At 36.6% G+C, this 20,558-nt stretch overlaps 11 non-coding genes across 11 annotated transcripts; all 11 read left to right on the top strand.

Moving 5' to 3' along the window:
- The first annotated feature begins 2,226 nt into the window (after positions 1-2,226).
- Positions 2,227-2,300, top strand: TRNAI-AAU (transfer RNA isoleucine (anticodon AAU)). Its single transcript has one exon. It is a non-coding gene; the product is annotated as a tRNA-Ile (tRNA).
- Positions 2,301-5,332: 3,032 nt separating this feature from the next.
- Positions 5,333-5,405, top strand: TRNAK-UUU (transfer RNA lysine (anticodon UUU)). Its single transcript has one exon. It is a non-coding gene; the product is annotated as a tRNA-Lys (tRNA).
- A 207-nt stretch (positions 5,406-5,612) lies between these two features.
- On the top strand, positions 5,613-5,686 carry TRNAI-AAU (transfer RNA isoleucine (anticodon AAU)). Its single transcript has one exon. It is a non-coding gene; the product is annotated as a tRNA-Ile (tRNA).
- Positions 5,687-8,729: 3,043 nt separating this feature from the next.
- TRNAK-UUU (transfer RNA lysine (anticodon UUU)) lies at positions 8,730-8,802 on the top strand. The gene has a single exon. It is a non-coding gene; the product is annotated as a tRNA-Lys (tRNA).
- Positions 8,803-9,009: 207 nt separating this feature from the next.
- Positions 9,010-9,083, top strand: TRNAI-AAU (transfer RNA isoleucine (anticodon AAU)). The gene has a single exon. It is a non-coding gene; the product is annotated as a tRNA-Ile (tRNA).
- Positions 9,084-12,127: 3,044 nt separating this feature from the next.
- On the top strand, positions 12,128-12,200 carry TRNAK-UUU (transfer RNA lysine (anticodon UUU)). The gene has a single exon. It is a non-coding gene; the product is annotated as a tRNA-Lys (tRNA).
- A 207-nt stretch (positions 12,201-12,407) lies between these two features.
- On the top strand, positions 12,408-12,481 carry TRNAI-AAU (transfer RNA isoleucine (anticodon AAU)). Its single transcript has one exon. It is a non-coding gene; the product is annotated as a tRNA-Ile (tRNA).
- Positions 12,482-15,524: 3,043 nt separating this feature from the next.
- On the top strand, positions 15,525-15,597 carry TRNAK-UUU (transfer RNA lysine (anticodon UUU)). Its single transcript has one exon. It is a non-coding gene; the product is annotated as a tRNA-Lys (tRNA).
- A 207-nt stretch (positions 15,598-15,804) lies between these two features.
- Positions 15,805-15,878, top strand: TRNAI-AAU (transfer RNA isoleucine (anticodon AAU)). The gene has a single exon. It is a non-coding gene; the product is annotated as a tRNA-Ile (tRNA).
- A 3,043-nt stretch (positions 15,879-18,921) lies between these two features.
- Positions 18,922-18,994, top strand: TRNAK-UUU (transfer RNA lysine (anticodon UUU)). Its single transcript has one exon. It is a non-coding gene; the product is annotated as a tRNA-Lys (tRNA).
- A 207-nt stretch (positions 18,995-19,201) lies between these two features.
- TRNAI-AAU (transfer RNA isoleucine (anticodon AAU)) lies at positions 19,202-19,275 on the top strand. Its single transcript has one exon. It is a non-coding gene; the product is annotated as a tRNA-Ile (tRNA).
- The last annotated feature ends 1,283 nt before the right edge of the window (positions 19,276-20,558 follow it).

Raw genomic sequence — 20,558 nt, 5'->3', positions numbered from 1 at the left:
ATTCCCGCTGCTTGAACAATAGACTCCAACCGTATTTGGTATCGTTGGCTGGACCGCATCAATTTGCAAGTGTCGGAGATAGGAAAATCTACCATCTTCTGCAAACGATTCGAGATTTCATTGTCAGTTGCCAAGATTCACCAAGCACTCCTGCGATTTTATCAATTGACTTTCATCAGGCATTCGACAGAGTCAACCATGCCTATTTATGGACTCTTCTACAAATGTTCGGCGTAGAGGAGACCTTCATACGATGGATCCGTGTATTATATGACGAAGCACAATCAAAGCTCAAAATAAATGGCTTTCTGAGTGATCCTATAAAAATCAACCGTAGTGTCCGACAAGGCTGTCCGCTGAGCATGACACTTTTCATCACTTCCCTGAGTCCCTTACTAAGTCACATTGCCGCAAATATTCAAGGGATTCCTCTTTACAACAATAGACTCAAAATTTGTAGTTATGCGGATGATGTAACGGTATTTCTACGTGACCAAGAGGATCTTCATTCTGTGGAAACATGCCTTGGAGACTATGTGAATCTATCCGGCACTCTGGTAAATCGCGCGAAGACTAAAGTACTGCCACTTGTACACAACTCTTACGACACACAATTACAAGTAGTCGACCAACTGAAAATTCTTGGGATAACTTTTACGCCTGCCCTTGCTGATACCATACTACTCAATTATAACAAGTTAGTTAATACTGTGCGACATATTCTCCAACTTCACAGATCCCGTCAGCTAAGCTTACAGTCCAGAGTATGTTTTCTCAATATCTTTGCATTTTCCAAAATATGGTTTCTAGCACAGATCCTTCCTATACTCTCTCATATTATTAAACGTTTTACCAGTGTTGGCAATTGGTTTCTTTGCCACGGTCATATCTTCCGGGTCAAATATCCATATACCTGCCTACCAACCGGACAAGGTGGCTTAGGGCTTGTACATATTGGCTGTAAAGCAATGGAATTTATTTCAGTTTCGCTGTTTTCAAAATATTCAACACAATGCAAATTGGACCAGCCATAGCATCTTAGCTGATTGTATTGAGCGTACAAGTATGACCTTGCCTCTAAATATTACTACAATCCCTCGCTGCTATTGGTATTTCAGAGAAGTGGTTGCTGATTATCTTTATATGACTGCTGAGCAACACGCATCAATAACTTCGGTGAAGTGTCATTATCTATTGCTCCTCAACAAATTGACCCTTGAGCCTCCTCGTCTGGAATTGAAACATCCGAATAGCAACTGGTCTCAGATTTGGCGAAATATTTTTGCCGCTCATCTTCCACGATATGTTCAATCGACGTGGTATACTGTTGTTAATGAGCTTCTTCCCACGAACGCTAAAAAGCATCGTCTCAAGTTCAGTGATAGTCCTCGTTGTGACAAGTGTGGTACTGAAGATGATCTTGTGCATCGATTAACTAAATGTGGGTTTGCAGCAGGAATATGGTTTAAATTTCAAACAGTAATCAGCAAAATCTGTCGTACAGTTCCTACTCTTACCACAGTTCGAATATTCATTCTACCGGACTATAAATTCTATCCAACAACCAAACATAATTCAATTACATGGCTAACAGCTAATACGATTGAATATATATTACACACCTCCAAGCCATGCTACAGGATCGACTATCAAGATTTCTTGTGTACACAATACAGACACAATCCTCCAGCTAGAAAGAAACAGCTATTTGAAAACTACCTGGACATAGCACTTTCTGAATATATATGAATTTCCAAACTCAATGACAACCACTACTACCTTTGGTGAACTGTTTTTGTGAATATTGTCTTTCGGACTTTTCCCGATATCTGTGTACGATTCCGTTCCAGTATACACTTTCTCTTTCTTTATGTTAATGTCATGTTCATAATGTAATTCATTTCATATTAATCCCATGTACTGCTGTTGTATTACTATTGTATTTCATATGTATATTACTATGTAACAAAAATAAGTAATAATAAAAAAAGGTCCAGGGTTCAAGTCCCTGTTCGGGCGATGTATACTTCCTTTTTTAATTTAAAAAATACGAATATTGATTCGTTGAATAATATAAAAACTATTTCTGCTATATACCAATGAATGATTAATCGTGTAGATGATATGGTATATAGTTGAGCTCATCAAAGCGTAAAGTAGATGTTAATTATGACCAACCAAGAAATTTTTTCTACGAAAACGAAAATAAATTTTAACTGGCAATTAGGCCGGTTAGCTCAGTTGGTTAGAGCGTCGTGCTAATAACGCGAAGGTCGTGGGTTCGATCCCCTCACTGACCATAAATTTTATAATCGAACGGTTTGATACGTTTGTCGTCAGTCTAGCTTACTTTACTGGGTGCTACGTGCAAATGGGAATATTTCGCGGCTATGCATCATACCAAAACAAACAGAAAATGTTACATTACAAGACGAAATAGTAACATTTAGAGTCCTTCTTTCACGAGAAATCGTATCCTCTCGAGACGAAAGGTGCATTTTCAAATTTGAAACAAGACAATTCTCGCAACACTAGTTTACCCATGTCTTAGATCTCTACACTGTTTTAGTATTACATGATTGATAGTATGAAACTGATAGTGAGATTGTAGGAACACAATTAAGTGCTGAACGATACGCAAGACATTACACAGTGTACTCCAGCTGTTATATCACACCGTTCGGGGACATTTTGTGACGTGACGGGGAAGCGTTCTGATCACCTTTAGATAAAATTTCGTATAACAATAATAGTAATAAATTTACAAAAATATACGAGATAAGTTTTGTTAGAATAGAGACGAGACAAGAATTGTAAATAAAATAACGAGATGAGGAAACACTTCTCGTTTCGTGGGCAATACTGAATTTCCTAGTGGCTGTGTGGATAACCTACGTGTCTTTGGCGTATGAGATGGGTTTGATTCTCGGCAGGAGCTAATGCGGTTCGGATTCCATCTTAAGGTGTAGGTCCACGTCTGTTATAGCCTTGCTTGTGAAGGGGACGCAAATCACAAATCAATTCAAATTCAATTGATGGGCAACATTGATTGAATAATTAAGAGAAAAGTAAATAAGATTTACTTACAAGACCTCAGAGACAAGGGTTCAGGTTGCGATTATTAAAAGAAGAAAAAGGAAGCACGATAGTAATTATATTTTAACCTAACGAACTAGGGTTCGATTCTTTATTCGGGCCATCGTTTATAACAAAAGTAACTATGACTGAGTGACGAAATGAATCTTTATGCCAATATGAAGTTAATGATTTTAAAGATAGTACAGAATGGGATTTAAACGGATCTAACAAATCTAGAACAGATATTATTGTTAATTTTGTGATCGAAGAAGCATTATGACACTGCAATAGACTAGAGACTTACGCGAACTCAATTCGTAGTAGATCTATTTATAACTTCTATTCGTAATACAGCAGCAAGATCAGAGATTAAACTTACTCTTGGGACGTTGAAATCATATTCAGTAGCCATCTTTTCTATTCTAGCATTTTCGTTATACGAAGACAAATATTCAAACCAGAAAATGATACTGGTTCATAGAACTTCCGGCTGCACTTGAGGAATGAAGTCGTAAATAGAATATACTTTTCAAACTTTTAATTGCCGAAAATTGCTATTCGGTATCTATCACTTTTTGCTTCATGGCGATCAACACTAAAACAGGAAATTCTTAATATCTATTACTTCCGGTTTGAATAGAGTTTTAATTCCTTGCGTTTCAGGTGTCATTTTCCTTTGTGCGTTCTGTAATACCAGGTTCTCATTTGATGTTAAACGACTGTCTAAACCGTTATATAGGGTATAGTTATTGTGTACGCACACGGAGAGCATTCAAATTATTGATAAAAGAAAATATTTACATTGTGGAACACTTGAATTGAAAAACAGAAATTTTGATGTTCTGAAGGGATTTTATGTTGCTTCAGGTTGGCAGTACTGACTGGAGATTAAAGACTTTTTACACCTTTCTTCCTGTCTTGAAGTTGCCAATTGTTTATCGTCAAAACGCATGTGTGTCGTAATTGAATGCTCCCTTAGACCAGCCATCCACTGAGACAAAACATTTCTTTGTCTGTAAGGTGCTGTCACCTAAGGAGAAATAGTTGAATTAACTCGTGCCTTGCATCCACTCAAATACCGTACTTCACCATCTGCAGGATTAATTCTATCCTTAATAAAAGATATGGTTTCATAATATGCCCATCGATGTCACTGGCATTTTGTAACGGAGTATTTCCTGACATTCACGTGGATGTCACTAGAACGCAAGGGTTTAACGAAAGAAAGAGAATCCATTCTTGGGAACAGTCTCACTATCTGCTATCGTTTCTGCTCTATATTGATCAACGTTGAAATCGGAAGTAACTTAATTTCTATCATTTTTAGTTTTACCAGAGGGTTAAAGGAATAAATGAAACTTATTCTTGGGACGCTGAAGTGATTCCAACAAGACATATCTCGGTATGTTGCCGTTTTAGCTCTGATATATTTAGACAGACAGATGAATGATATAGTCAACCTATAAGACTTCATACTTACGAATAAGATACTTTGGGAGTAATAACTTTAATTTAATATAATTTATTGGTACTTTTTGTTATAAATAGCCAGAGGCTCACTATAGCAATATATTGTACGGTACAAATTGAGTAAACATTGTTACTATTCACCGAATTTATGGAAACGAATTCGTTTTACTTGCATAACATAGGAATACACGAAAATTCTAAAAAGAAAGAAAAAGAAAAAAAAGGAAAATTCGAGGGGTGTTCCATCAAAAGACTGTCCACTGCCATTGAATTGTAATTCGATAACCCACACACATCGGTGGCACCATTTGCAGTCGGTGAGTTGAATGAGGGGTCGCAGCACGTTCATATACACCAATGGTCATCCAGCAATTATCAATAGTGCTGGTGAACGAATGGAACTCCATATCACTTTGTGAACAGCATGGAAGCACGTTGCAGAGCTTGTATTACTGTCCGTGCTGATCACACACCGTTTTAAAAATTATTTAACTACTGATGTCAGGGGCACACCAAGTGCCTTCGGTATTACTTATTGTATACGTTTAAAAGTGTCATGTTTGTTCTTGTAATCACATGTTTCTTTATTGTTATTGAGATCATACCTGGTATTATACTGCAAAGCTACATTCTCTGTATGGTTCAAAGTTTCTCCAATCTATGCCACTTTCCGAGTGATAAATCATACAAATCTCACTTTTGTCCCTAACTTTTCCAACCGACTGTACTACATACTCAGAAACGACATCGCACCGAAATTATCTATCCCGAAAAGAGTGTGTCAGCCCGGATAGCTCAGTCGGTAGAGCGTTAGGCTTTTAACCTAACGGTCCAGGGTTCAAGTCCCTGTCCGGGCGATGTATACTTCCTTTTTTTAATTTAAAAAATACGAATATTGATTCGTTGAATAATATAAAAACTATTTCTGCTATATACCAATTAATGACTAATCGTGAAGATGATATAGTATTTAGTTGAGCTCATCAAAGCGTGAAGTAGATGTTAATTATGACCAATCAAGCAACTTTTCTACGAAAACGAAAATAAATTTTAACTGGCAATCAGGCCGGTTAGCTCAGTTGGTTAGAACGTCGTGCTAATAACGCGAAGGTCATGGGTTCGATCCCCTTACTGGCCATAAATTTTATAATCGAACGGTTTGATACGTTTGTCGTGAATCTAGCTTGCTTTGCTGGATGCTACGTGCAAATGGGAATATTTCGCGGCTATGCACCATACCAAAACAAACAGAAAATGTTACATTACAAGACGAAATTGTAACATTTAGAGTCCTTCTTTCACGAGAAATCGTATCCTCTCGAGACGAAAAGTGCATTTTCAAATTTGAAACAAGACAATTCTCGCAACACTAGTTTACCCATGTTTAAGATCTCTACACTGTTTTAGTATTACATGATTGATAGTATGAAACTGATAGTGAGATTGTAGGAACACAATTAAGAGCATTTATTAGTGCTGAACGATACGCAAGACATTACACAGTGTACTCCAGCTGTTATATCACACCGTTCGGGGACATTTTGTGACGTGACGGGGAAGCGTTCTGATCACCTTTAAATAAAATTTCGTATAACAATAATAGTAATAAATTTACAAAAATATACGAGATAAGTTTTGTTAGAATAGAGACGAGACAAGAATTGTAAATAAAATAACGAGATGAGGAAACACTTCTCGTTTCGTGGGCAATACTGAATTTCCTAGTGGCTGTGTGGATAACCTACGCGTCTTTGGCGTATGAGATGGGTTTGATTCTCGGCAGGAGCTAATGCGGTTCGGATTCCATCTTAAGGTGTAGGTCCACGTCTGTTATAGCCTTGCTGGTGAAGGGGACGCAAATCACAAATCAATTCAAATTCAATTGATGGGCAACATTGATTGAATAATTAAGAGAAAAGTAAATAAGATTCACTTACAAGACCTCAGAGACAAGTGTTCAGGTTGCAATTATTAAAAGAAGAAAAAGGAAGCACGATAGTAATTATATTTTAACCTAACGAACTAGGGTTCGATTCTTTATTCGGGCCATCGTTTATAACAAAAGTAACTATGACTGAGTGACGAAATGAATCTTTATGCCAATATGAAGTTAATGATTTTAAAGATAGTACAGAATGGGATTTAAACGGATCTAACAAATCTAGAACAGATATTATTGTTAATTTTGTGATCGAAGAAGCATTATGACACTGCAATAGACTAGAGACTTACGCGAACTCAATTCGTAGTAGATCTATTTATAACTTCTATTCGTAATACAGCAGCAAGATCAGAGATTGAACTTACTCTTGGGACGTTGAAATCATATTCAGTAGCCATCTTTTCTATTCTAGCATTTTCGTTATACGAAGACAAATATTCAAACCAGAAAATGATACTGGTTCATAGAACTTCCGGCTGCACTTGAGGAATGAAGTCGTAAATAGAATATACTTTTCAAACTTTTAATTGCCGAAAATTGCTATTCGGTATCTATCACTTTTTGCTTCATGGCGATCAACACTAAAACAGGAAATTCTTAATATCTATTACTTCCGGTTTGAATAGAGTTTTAATCCCTTGCGTTTCAGGTGTCATTTTCCTTTGTGCGTTCTGTAATACCAGGTTCTCAATTGATGTTAAACGACTGTCTAAACCGTTATATAGGGTATAGTTATTGTGTACGCACACGGAGAGCATTCAAATTATTGATAAAAGAAAATATTTACATTGTGGAACACTTGAATTGAAAAACAGAAATTTTGATGTTCTGAAGGGATTTTATGTTGCTTCAGGTTGGCAGTACTGACTGGAGATTAAAGACTTTTTACACCTTTCTTCCTGTCTTGAAGTTGCCAATTGTTTATCGTCAAAACGCATGTGTGTCGTAATTGAATGCTCCCTTAGACCAGCCATCCACTGAGACAAAACATTTTTTTGTCTGTAAGGTGCTGTCACCTAAGGAGAAATAGTTGAATTAACTCGTGCCTTGCATCCACTCAAATACCGTACTTCACCATCTGCAGGATTAATTCTATCCTTAATAAAAGATATGTTTTCATGATATGCCCATCGGTGTCACTGGTATTTTGTAACGGAGTATTTCCTGACATTCACGTGGATGTCACTAGAACGCAAGAGTTTAACGAAAGAAAGAGAATCCATTCTTGGGAACAGTCTCACTATCTGTTATCGTTTCTGCTCTATATTGATCAACGTTGAAATCGGAAGTAACTTAATTTCTATCATTTTTAGTTTTACCAGAGGGTTAAAGGAATAAATGAAACTTATTCTTGGGACGCTGAAGTGATTCCAACAAGACATATCTCGGTATGTTACCGTTTTAGCTCTGATATATTTAGACAGACAGATGAATGATATAGTCAACCTATAAGACTTCATACTTACGAATAAGATACTTTGGGAGTAATAACTTTAATTTAATATAATTTATTGGTACTTTTTGTTATAAATAGCCAGAGGCTCACTATAGCAATATATTGTACGGTACAAATTGAGTAAACACTGTTACTATTCACCGAGTTTATGGAAACGAATTCGTTTTACTTGCATAACATAGGAATACACGAAAATTCTAAAAAGAAAGAAAAAGAAAAAAAGGAAAATTCGAGGGGTGTTCCATCAAAAGACTGTCCACTGCCATTGAATTGTAATTCGATAACCCACACACATCGGTGGCACCATTTGCAGTCGGTGAGTTGAATGAGGGGTCGCAGCACGTTCATATACACCAATGGCCATCCAGCAATTATCAATAGTGCTGGTGAACGAATGGAACTCCATATCACTTTGTGAACAGCATGGAAGCACGTTGCAGAGCTTGTATTACTGTCCGTGCTGATCACACACCGTTTTAAAAATTATTTAACTACTGATGTCAGGGGCACACCAAGTGCCTTCGGTATTACTTATTGTATACGTTTAAAAGTGTCATGTTTGTTCTTGTAATCACATGTTTCTTTATTGTTATTGAGATCATACCTGGTATTATACTGCAAAGCTACATTCTCTGTATGGTTCAAAGTTTCACCAATCTATCCCACTTTCCGAGTGATAAATCATACAAATCTCACTTTTGTCCCTAACTTTTCCACCCGACTGTACTACATGCTCAGAAACGACATCGCACCGAAATTATCTATCCCGAAAAAAGTGTGTCAGCCCGGATAGCTCAGTCGGTAGAGCGTTAGGCTTTTAACCTAACGGTCCAGGGTTTAAGTCCCTGTCCGGGCGATGTATACTTCCTTTTTTTAATTTAAAAAATACGAATATTGATTCGTTGAATAATATAAACACTATTTCTGCTATATACCAATTAATGATTAATCGTGAAGATGATATAGTATTTAGTTGAGCTCATCAAAGCGTAAAGTAGATGTTAATTATGACCAATCAAGCAATTTTCCTACGAAAACAAAAATAAATTTTAACTGGCAATTAGGCCGGTTAGCTCAGCTGGTTAGAGCGTCGTGTTAATAACACGAAGAGCATGGGTTCGATTCCCTTACTGGCCATAAATTTTATATTCGAACGGTTTGATACGTTTGTCGTGAGTGTAGCTTGCTTTTCTGGATGCTGCATGCAAATGGGAATATTTCGCGGCTATGCACCATACCAAAACAAACAGAAAATGTTACATTACAAGACGAAATTGTAACATTTAGAGTCCTTCTTTCACGAGAAATCGTATCCTCTCGAGACGAAAAGTGCATTTTCAAATTTGAAACCAGACAATTCTCGCAACACTAGTTTACCCATGTTTAAGATCTCTACACTGTTTTAGTATTACATGATTGATAGTATGAAACTGATAGTGAGATTGTAGGAACACAATTAAGAGCCTTTATTAGTGCTGAACGATACGCAAGACATTACACAGTGTACTCCAGCTGTTATATCACACCGTTCGGGGACATTTTGTGACGTGACGGGGAAGCGTTCTGATCACCTTTAGATAAAATTTCGTATAACAATAATAGTAATAAATTTACAAAAAATATACGAGATAAGTTTTGTTAGAATAGAGACGAGACAAGAATTGTAAATAAAATAACGAGATGAGGAAACACTTCTCGTTTCGTGGGCAATACTGAATTTCCTAGTGGCTGTGTGGATAACCTACGTGTCTTTGGCGTATGAGATGGGTTTGATTCTCGGCAGGAGCTAATGCGGTTCGGATTCCATCTTAAGGTGTAGGTCCACGTCTGTTATAGCCTTGCTGGTGAAGGGGACGCAAATCACAAATCAATTCAAATTCAATTGATGGGCAACATTGATTGAATAATTAAGAGAAAAGTAAATAAGATTTACTTACAAGACCTCAGAAACAAGGGTTCAGGTTGCGATTATTAAAAGAAGAAAAAGGAAGCACGATAGTAATTATATTTTAACCTAACGAACTAGGGTTCGATTCTTTATTCGGGCCATCGTTTATAACAAAAGTAACTATGACTGAGTGACGAAATGAATCTTTATGCCAATATGAAGTTAATGATTTTAAAGATAGTACAGAATGGGATTTAAACGGATCTAACAAATCTAGAACAGATATTATTGTTAATTTTGTGATCGAAGAAGCATTATGACACTGCAATAGACTAGAGACTTACGCGAACTCAATTCGTAGTAGATCTATTTATAACTTCTATTCGTAATACAGCAGCAAGATCAGAGATTGAACTTACTCTTGGGACGTTGAAATCATATTCAGTAGCCATCTTTTCTATTCTAGCATTTTCGTTATACGAAGACAAATATTCAAACCAGAAAATGATACTGGTTCATAGAACTTCCGGCTGCACTTGAGGAATGAAGTCGTAAATAGAATATACTTTTCAAACTTTTAATTGCCGAAAATTGCTATTCGGTATCTATCACTTTTTGCTTCATGGCGATCAACACTAAAACAGGAAATTCTTAATATCTATTACTTCCGGTTTGAATAGAGTTTTAATCCCTTGCGTTTCAGGTGTCATTTTCGTTTGTGCGTTCTGTAATACCAGGTTCTCAATTGATGTTAAACGACTGTCTAAACCGTTATATAGGGTATAGTTATTGTGTACGCACACGGAGAGCATTCAAATTATTGATAAAAGAAAATATTTACATTGTGGAACACTTGAATTGAAAAACAGAAATTTTGATGTTCTGAAGGGATTTTATGTTGCTTCAGGTTGGCAGTACTGACTGGAGATTAAAGACTTTTTACACCTTTCTTCCTGTCTTGAAGTTGCCAATTGTTTATCGTCAAAACGCATGTGTGTCGTAATTGAATGCTCCCTTAGACCAGCCATCCACTGAGACAAAACATTTCTTTGTCTGTAAGGTGCTGTCACCTAAGGAGAAATAGTTGAATTAACTCGTGCCTTGCATCCACTCAAATACCGTACTTCACCATCTGCAGGATTAATTCTATCCTTAATAAAAGATATGGTTTCATAATATGCCCATCGGTGTCACTGGTATTTTGTAACGGAGTATTTCCTGACATTCACGTGGATGTCACTAGAACGCAAGGGTTTAACGAAAGAAAGAGAATCCATTCTTGGGAACAGTCTCACTATCTGTTATCGTTTCTGCTCTATATTGATCAACGTTGAAATCGGAAGTAACTTAATTTCTATCATTTTTAGTTTTACCAGAGGGTTAAAGGAATAAATGAAACTTATTCTTGGGACGCTGAAGTGATTCCAACAAGACATATCTCGGTATGTTGCCGTTTTAGCTCTGATATATTTAGACAGACAGATGAATGATATAGTCAACCTATAAGACTTCATACTTACGAATAAGATACTTTGGGAGTAATAACTTTAATTTAATATAATTTATTGGTACTTTTTGTTATAAATAGCCAGAGGCTCACTATAGCAATATATTGTACAGTACAAATTGAGTAAACATTGTTACTATTCACCGAGTTTATGGAAACGAATTCGTTTTACTTGCATAACATAGGAATACACGAAAATTCTAAAAAGAAAGAAAAAGAAAAAAAGGAAAATTCGAGGGGTGTTCCATCAAAAGACTGTCCACTGCCATTGAATTGTAATTCGATAACCCACACACATCGGTGGCACCATTTGCAGTCGGTGAGTTGAATGAGGGGTCGCAGCACGTTCAGATACACCAATGGCCATCCAGCAATTATCAATAGTGCTGGTGAACGAATGGAACTCCATATCACTTTGTGAACAGCATGGAAGCACGTTGCAGAGCTTGTATTACTGTCCGTGCTGATCACACACCGTTTTAAAAATTATTTAACAACTGATGTCAGGGGCACACCAAGTGCCTTCGGTATTACTTATTGTATACGTTTAAAAGTGTCATGTTTGTTCTTGTAATCACATGTTTCTTTATTGTTATTGAGATCATACCTGGTATTATACTGCAAAGCTACATTCTCTGTATGGTTCAAAGTTTCACCAATCTATGCCACTTTCCGAGTGATAAATCATACAAATCTCACTTTTGTCCCTAACTTTTCCACCCGACTGTACTACATACTCAGAAACGACATCGCACCGAAATTATCTATCCCGAAAAGAGTGTGTCAGCCCGAATAGCTCATTCGGTAGAGCGTTAGGCTTTTAACCTAACGGTCCAGGGTTTAAGTCCCTGTCCGGGCGATGTATACTTCCTTTTTTTAATTTAAAAAATACGAATATTGATTCGTTGAATAATATAAAAACTATTTCTGCTATATACCAATGAATGACTAATCGTGAAGATGATATAGTATTTAGTTGAGCTCATCAAAGCGTAAAGTAGATGTTAATTATGACCAATCAAGCAATTTTCATACGAAAACAAAAATAAATTTTAACTGGCAATTAGGCCGGTTAGCTCAGCTGGTTAGAGCGTCGTGTTAATAACACGAAGAGCATGGGTTCGATTCCCTTACTGGCCATAAATTTTATATTCGAACGGTTTGATACGTTTGTCGTGAGTCTAGCTTGCTTTTCTGGATGCTACATGCAAATGGGAATATTTCGCGGCTATGCACCATACCAAAACAAACAGAAAATGTTACATTACAAGACGAAATAGTAACATTTAGAGTCCTTCTTTCACGAGAAATCGTATCCTCTCGAGACGAAAAGTGCATTTTCAAATTTGAAACAACACAATTCTCGCAACACTAGTTTACCCATGTTTAAGATCTCTACACTGTTTTAGTATTACATGATTGATAGTATGAAACTGATAGTGAGATTGTAGGAACACAATTAAGAGCATTTATTAGTGCTGAACGATACGCAAGACATTACACAGTGTACTCCAGCTGTTATATCACACCGTTCGGGGACATTTTGTGACGTGACGGGGAAGCGTTCTGATCACCTTTAGATAAAATTTCGTATAACAATAATAGTAATAAATTTACAAAAATATACGAGATAAGTTTTGTTAGAATAGAGACGAGACAAGAATTGTAAATAAAATAACGAGATGAGGAAACACTTCTCGTTTCGTGGGCAATACTGAATTTCCTAGTGGCTGTGTGGATAACCTACGCGTCTTTGGCGTATGAGATGGGTTTGATTCTCGGCAGGAGCTAATGCGGTTCGGATTCCATCTTAAGGTGTAGGTCCACGTCTGTTATAGCCTTGCTGGTGAAGGGGACGCAAATCACAAATCAATTCAAATTCAATTGATGGGCAACATTGATTGAATAATTAAGAGAAAAGTAAATAAGATTTACTTACAAGACCTCAGAGACAAGGGTTCAGGTTGCGATTATTAAAAGAAGAAAAAGGAAGCACGATAGTAATTATATTTTAACCTAACGAACTAGGGTTCGATTCTTTATTCGGGCCATCGTTTATAACAAAAGTAACTATGACTGAGTGACGAAATGAATCTTTATGCCAATATGAAGTTAATGATTTTAAAGATAGTACAGAATGGGATTTAAACGGATCTAACAAATCTAGAACAGATATTATTGTTAATTTTGTGATCGAAGAAGCATTATGACACTGCAATAGACTAGAGACTTACGCGAACTCAATTCGTAGTAGATCTATTTATAACTTCTATTCGTAATACAGCAGCAAGATCAGAGATTGAACTTACTCTTGGGACGTTGAAATCATATTCAGTAGCCATCTTTTCTATTCTAGCATTTTCGTTATACGAAGACAAATATTCAAACCAGAAAATGATACTGGTTCATAGAACTTCCGGCTGCACTTGAGGAATGAAGTCGTAAATAGAATATACTTTTCAAACTTTTAATTGCCGAAAATTGCTATTCGGTATCTATCACTTTTTGCTTCATGGCGATCAACACTAAAACAGGAAATTCTTAATATCTATTACTTCCGGTTTGAATAGAGTTTTAATCCCTTGCGTTTCAGGTGTCATTTTCGTTTGTGCGTTCTGTAATACCAGGTTCTCAATTGATGTTAAACGACTGTCTAAACCGTTATATAGGGTATAGTTATTGTGTACGCACACGGAGAGCATTCAAATTATCGATAAAAGAAAATATTTACATTGTGGAACACTTGAATTGAAAAACAGAAATTTTGATGTTCTGAAGGGATTTTATGTTGCTTCAGGTTGGCAGTACTGACTGGAGATTAAAGACTTTTTACACCTTTCTTCCTGTCTTGAAGTTGCCAATTGTTTATCGTCAAAACGCATGTGTGTCGTAATTGAATGCTCCCTTAGACCAGCCATCCACTGAGACAAAACATTTCTTTGTCTGTAAGGTGCTGTCACCTAAGGAGAAATAGTTGAATTAACTCGTGCCTTGCATCCACTCAAATACCGTACTTCACCATCTGCAGGATTAATTCTATCCTTAATAAAAGATATGGTTTCATAATATGCCCATCGGTGTCACTGGTATTTTGTAACGGAGTATTTCCTGACATTCACGTGGATGTCACTAGAACGCAAGGGTTTAACGAAAGAAAGAGAATCCATTCTTGGGAACAGTCTCACTATCTGTTATCGTTTCTGCTCTATATTGATCAACGTTGAAATCGGAAGTAACTTAATTTCTATCATTTTTAGTTTTACCAGAGGGTTAAAGGAATAAATGAAACTTATTCTTGGGACGCTGAAGTGATTCCAACAAGACATATCTCGGTATGTTGCCGTTTTAGCTCTGATATATTTAGACAGACAGATGAATGATATAGTCAACCTATAAGACTTCATACTTACGAATAAGATACTTTGGGAGTAATAACTTTAATTTAATATAATTTATTGGTACTTTTTGTTATAAATAGCCAGAGGCTCACTATAGCAATATATTGTACAGTACAAATTGAGTAAACATTGTTACTATTCACCGAGTTTATGGAAACGAATTCGTTTTACTTGCATAACATAGGAATACACGAAAATTCTAAAAAGAAAGAAAAAGAAAAAAAGGAAAATTCGAGGGGTGTTCCATCAAAAGACTGTCCACTGCCATTGAATTGTAATTCGATAACCCACACACATCGGTGGCACCATTTGCAGTCGGTGAGTTGAATGAGGGGTCGCAGCACGTTCAGATACACCAATGGCCATCCAGCAATTATCAATAGTGCTGGTGAACGAATGGAACTCCATATCACTTTGTGAACAGCATGGAAGCACGTTGCAGAGCTTGTATTACTGTCCGTGCTGATCACACACCGTTTTAAAAATTATTTAACAACTGATGTCAGGGGCACACCAAGTGCCTTCGGTATTACTGATTGTATACGTTTAAAAGTGTCATGTTTGTTCTTGTAATCACATGTTTCTTTATTGTTATTGAGATCATACCTGGTATTATACTGCAAAGCTACATTCTCTGTATGGTTCAAAGTTTCACCAATCTATGCCACTTTCCGAGTGATAAATCATACAAATCTCACTTTTGTCCCTAACTTTTCCACCCGACTGTACTACATACTCAGAAACGACATCGCACCGAAATTATCTATCCCGAAAAGAGTGTGTCAGCCCGAATAGCTCATTCGGTAGAGTGTTAGGCTTTTAACCTAACGGTCCAGGGTTTAAGTCCCTGTCCGGGCGATGTATACTTCCTTTTTTTAATTTAAAAAATACGAATATTGATTCGTTGAATAATATAAAAACTATTTCTGCTATATACCAATGAATGACTAATCGTGAAGATGATATAGTATTTAGTTGAGCTCATCAAAGCGTAAAGTAGATGTTAATTATGACCAATCAAGCAATTTTCATACGAAAACAAAAATAAATTTTAACTGGCAATTAGGCCGGTTAGCTCAGCTGGTTAGAGCGTCGTGTTAATAACACGAAGAGCATGGGTTCGATTCCCTTACTGGCCATAAATTTTATATTCGAACGGTTTGATACGTTTGTCGTGAGTCTAGCTTGCTTTTGTGGATGCTACATGCAAATGGGAATATTTCGCGGCTATGCACCATACCAAAACAAACAGAAAATGTTACATTACAAGACGAAATAGTAACATTTAGAGTCCTTCTTTCACGAGAAATCGTATCCTCTCGAGACGAAAAGTGCATTTTCAAATTTGAAACCAGACAATTCTCGCAACACTAGTTTACCCATGTTTAAGATCTCTACACTGTTTTAGTATTACATGATTGATAGTATGAAACTGATAGTGAGATTGTAGGAACACAATTAAGAGCATTTATTAGTGCTGAACGATACGCAAGACATTACACAGTGTACTCCAGCTGTTATATCACACCGTTCGGGGACATTTTGTGACGTGACGGGGAAGCGTTCTGATCACCTTTAGATAAAATTTCGTATAACAATAATAGTAATAAATTTACAAAAATATACGAGATAATTTTTTTTAGAATAGAGACGAGACAAGAATTGTAAATAAAATAACGAGATGAGGAAACACTTCTCGTTTCGTGGGCAATACTGAATTTCCTAGTGGCTGTGTGGATAACCTACGCGTCTTTGGCGTATGAGATGGGTTTGATTCTCGGCAGGAGCTAATGCGGTTCGGATTCCATCTTAAGGTGTAGGTCCACGTCTGTTATAGCCTTGCTGGTGAAGGGGACGCAAATCACAAATCAATTCAAATTCAATTGATGGGCAACATTGATTGAATAATTAAGAGAAAAGTAAATAAGATTTACTTACAAGACCTCAGAGACAAGGGTTCAGGTTGCGATTATTAAAAGAAGAAAAAGGAAGCACGATAGTAATTATATTTTAACCTAACGAACTAGGGTTCGATTCTTTATTCGGGCCATCGTTTATAACAAAAGTAACTATGACTGAGTGACGAAATGAATCTTTATGCCAATATGAAGTTAATGATTTTAAAGATAGTACAGAATGGGATTTAAACGGATCTAACAAATCTAGAACAGATATTATTGTTAATTTTGTGATCGGAGAAGCATTATGACACTGCAATAGACTAGAGACTTACGCGAACTCAATTCGTAGTAGATCTATTTATAACTTCTATTCGTAATACAGCAGCAAGATCAGAGATTGAACTTACTCTTGGGACGTTGAAATCATATTCAGTAGCCATCTTTTCTATTCTAGCATTTTCGTTATACGAAGACAAATATTCAAACCAGAAAATGATACTGGTTCATAGAACTTCCGGCTGCACTTGAGGAATGAAGTCGTAAATAGAATATACTTTTCAAACTTTTAATTGCCGAAAATTGCTATTCGGTATCTATCACTTTTTGCTTCATGGCGATCAACACTAAAACAGGAAATTCTTAATATCTATTACTTCCGGTTTGAATAGAGTTTTAATCCCTTGCGTTTCAGGTGTCATTTTCGTTTGTGCGTTCTGTAATACCAGGTTCTCAATTGATGTTAAACGACTGTCTAAACCGTTATATAGGGTATAGTTATTGTGTACGCACACGGAGAGCATTCAAATTATCGATAAAAGAAAATATTTACATTGTGGAACACTTGAATTGAAAAACAGAAATTTTGATGTTCTGAAGGGATTTTATGTTGCTTCAGGTTGGCAGTACTGACTGGAGATTAAAGACTTTTTACACCTTTCTTCCTGTCTTGAAGTTGCCAATTGTTTATCGTCAAAACGCATGTGTGTCGTAATTGAATGCTCCCTTAGACCAGCCATCCACTGAGACAAAACATTTCTTTGTCTGTAAGGTGCTGTCACCTAAGGAGAAATAGTTGAATTAACTCGTGCCTTGCATCCACTCAAATACCGTACTTCACCATCTGCAGGATTAATTCTATCCTTAATAAAAGATATGGTTTCATAATATGCCCATCGATGTCACTGGCATTTTGTAACGGAGTATTTCCTGATATTCACGTGGATGTCACTAGAACGCAAGGGTTTAACGAAAGAAAGAGAATCCATTCTTGGGAACAGTCTCACTATCTGTTATCGTTTCTGCTCTATATTGATCAACGTTGAAATCGGAAGTAACTTAATTTCTATCATTTTTAGTTTTACCAGAGGGTTAAAGGAATAAATGAAACTTATTCTTGGGACGCTGAAGTGATTCCAACAAGACATATCTCGGTATGTTACCGTTTTAGCTCTGATATATTTAGACAGACAGATGAATGATATAGTCAACCTATAAGACTTCATACTTACGAATAAGATACTTTGGGAGTAATAACTTTAATTTAATATAATTTATTGGTACTTTTTGTTATAAATAGCCAGAGGCTCACTATAGCAATATATTGTACAGTACAAATTGAGTAAACACTGTTACTATTCACCGAGTTTATGGAAACGAATTCGTTTTACTTGCATAACATAGGAATACACGAAAATTCTAAAAAGAAAGAAAAAGAAAAAAAGGAAAATTCGAGGGGTGTTCCATCAAAAGACTGTCCACTGCCATTGAATTGTAATTCGATAACCCACACACATCGGTGGCACCATTTGCAGTCGGTGAGTTGAATGAGGGGTCGCAGCACGTTCAGATACACCAATGGCCATCCAGCAATTATCAATAGTGCTGGTGAACGAATGGAACTCCATATCACTTTGTGAACAGCATGGAAGCACGTTGCAGAGCTTGTATTACTGTCCGTGCTGATCACACACCGTTTTAAAAATTATTTAACAACTGATGTCAGGGGCACACCAAGTGCCTTCGGTATTACTTATTGTATACGTTTAAAAGTGTCATGTTTGTTCTTGTAATCACATGTTTCTTTATTGTTATTGAGATCATACCTGGTATTATACTGCAAAGCTACATTCTCTGTATGGTTCAAAGTTTCACCAATCTATGCCACTTTCCGAGTGATAAATCATACAAATCTCACTTTTGTCCCTAACTTTTCCACCCGACTGTACTACATACTCAGAAACGACAGCGCACCGAAATTATCTATCCCGAAAAGAGTGTGTCAGCCCGGATAGCTCAGTCGGTAGAGCGTTAGGCTTTTAACCTAACGGTCCAGGGTTCAAGTCCCTGTCCGGGCGATGTATACTTCCTTTTTTTAATTTAAAAAATACGAATATTGATTCGTTGAATAATATAAAAACTATTTCTGCTATATACCAATTAATGACTAATCGTGAAGATGATATAGTATTTAGTTGAGCTCATCAAAGCGTGAAGTAGATGTTAATTATGACCAATCAAGCAACTTTTCTACGAAAACGAAAATAAATTTTAACTGACAATCAGGCCGGTTAGCTCAGTTGGTTAGAGCGTCGTGCTAATAACGCGAAGGTCATGGGTTCGATTCGCTTACTGGCCATAAATTTTATATTCGAACGGTTTGATACGTTTGTCGTGAATCTAGCTTGCTTTGCTGGATGCTACGTGGAAATGGGAATATTTCGCGGCTATGCACCATACCAAAACAAACAGAAAATGTTACATTACAAGACGAAATAGTAACATTTAGAGTCCTTCTTTCACGAGAAATCGTATCCTCTCGAGACGAAAAGTGCATTTTCAAATTTGAAACAAGACAATTCTCGCAACACTAGTTTACCCATGTTTAAGATCTCTACACTGTTTTAGTATTACATGATTGATAGTATGAAACTGATAGTGAGATTGTAGGAACACAATTAAGAGCATTTATTAGTGCTGAACGATACGCAAGACATTACACAGTGTACTCCAGCTGTTATATCACACCGTTCGGGGACATTTTGTGACGTGACGGGGAAGCGTTCTGATCACCTTTAGATAAAATTTCGTATAACAATAATAGTAATAAAAATACAAAAATATACGAGATAAGTTTTGTTAGAATAGAGACGAGACAAGAATTGTAAATAAAATAACGAGATGAGGAAACACTTCTCGTTTCGTGGGCAATACTGAATTTCCTAGTGGCTGTGTGGACAACCTACGCGTCTTTGGCGTATGAGACGGGTTTGATTCTCGGCAGGAGCTAATGCGGTTCGGATTGCATCTTAAGGTGTAGGTCCACGTCTGTTATAGCCTTGCTGGTGAAGGAGACGCAAATCACAAATCAATTCAAATTCAATTGATGGGCAACATTGATTGAATAATTATGAGAAAAGTAAATAAGATTTACTTACAAGACCTCAGGGACAAGTGTTCAGGTTGCGATTATTAAAAAAGAAAAAGGAAGCACGATAGTAGTTATATTTTAACCTAACGAACTAGGGTTCGATTCCTTATTCGGGCCATCGTTTATAACAAAAGTAACTATGACTGAGTGACGAAATGAATCTTTATGCCAATATGAAGTTAATGATTTTAAAGATAGTACAGAATGGGATTTAAACGGATCTAACAAATCTAGAACAGATATTATTGTTAATTTTGTGATCGAAGAAGCATTATGACACTGCAATAGTCTTGAGACTTATGCGAACTCAATTCGTAGTAAATCTATTTATAACTTCTATTCGTAATACAGCAGCAAGATCAGAGATTAAACTTACTCTTGGGACGTTGAAATCATATTCAGTAGCCATCTTTTCTATTCTAGCATTTTCGTTATACGAAGACAAATATTCAAACCAGAAAATGATACTGGTTCATAGAACTTCCGGCTGC

This window comes from Thermobia domestica, chromosome 16 (assembly GCF_964235325.1).
Source record: "Thermobia domestica chromosome 16, izTheDome1.hap1.1, whole genome shotgun sequence".
Taxonomy (NCBI): domain Eukaryota; kingdom Metazoa; phylum Arthropoda; class Insecta; order Zygentoma; family Lepismatidae; genus Thermobia; species Thermobia domestica.
Note: the sequence above shows the minus strand (reverse complement) of the source record. Positions and strands in the feature narration are given on the sequence as shown.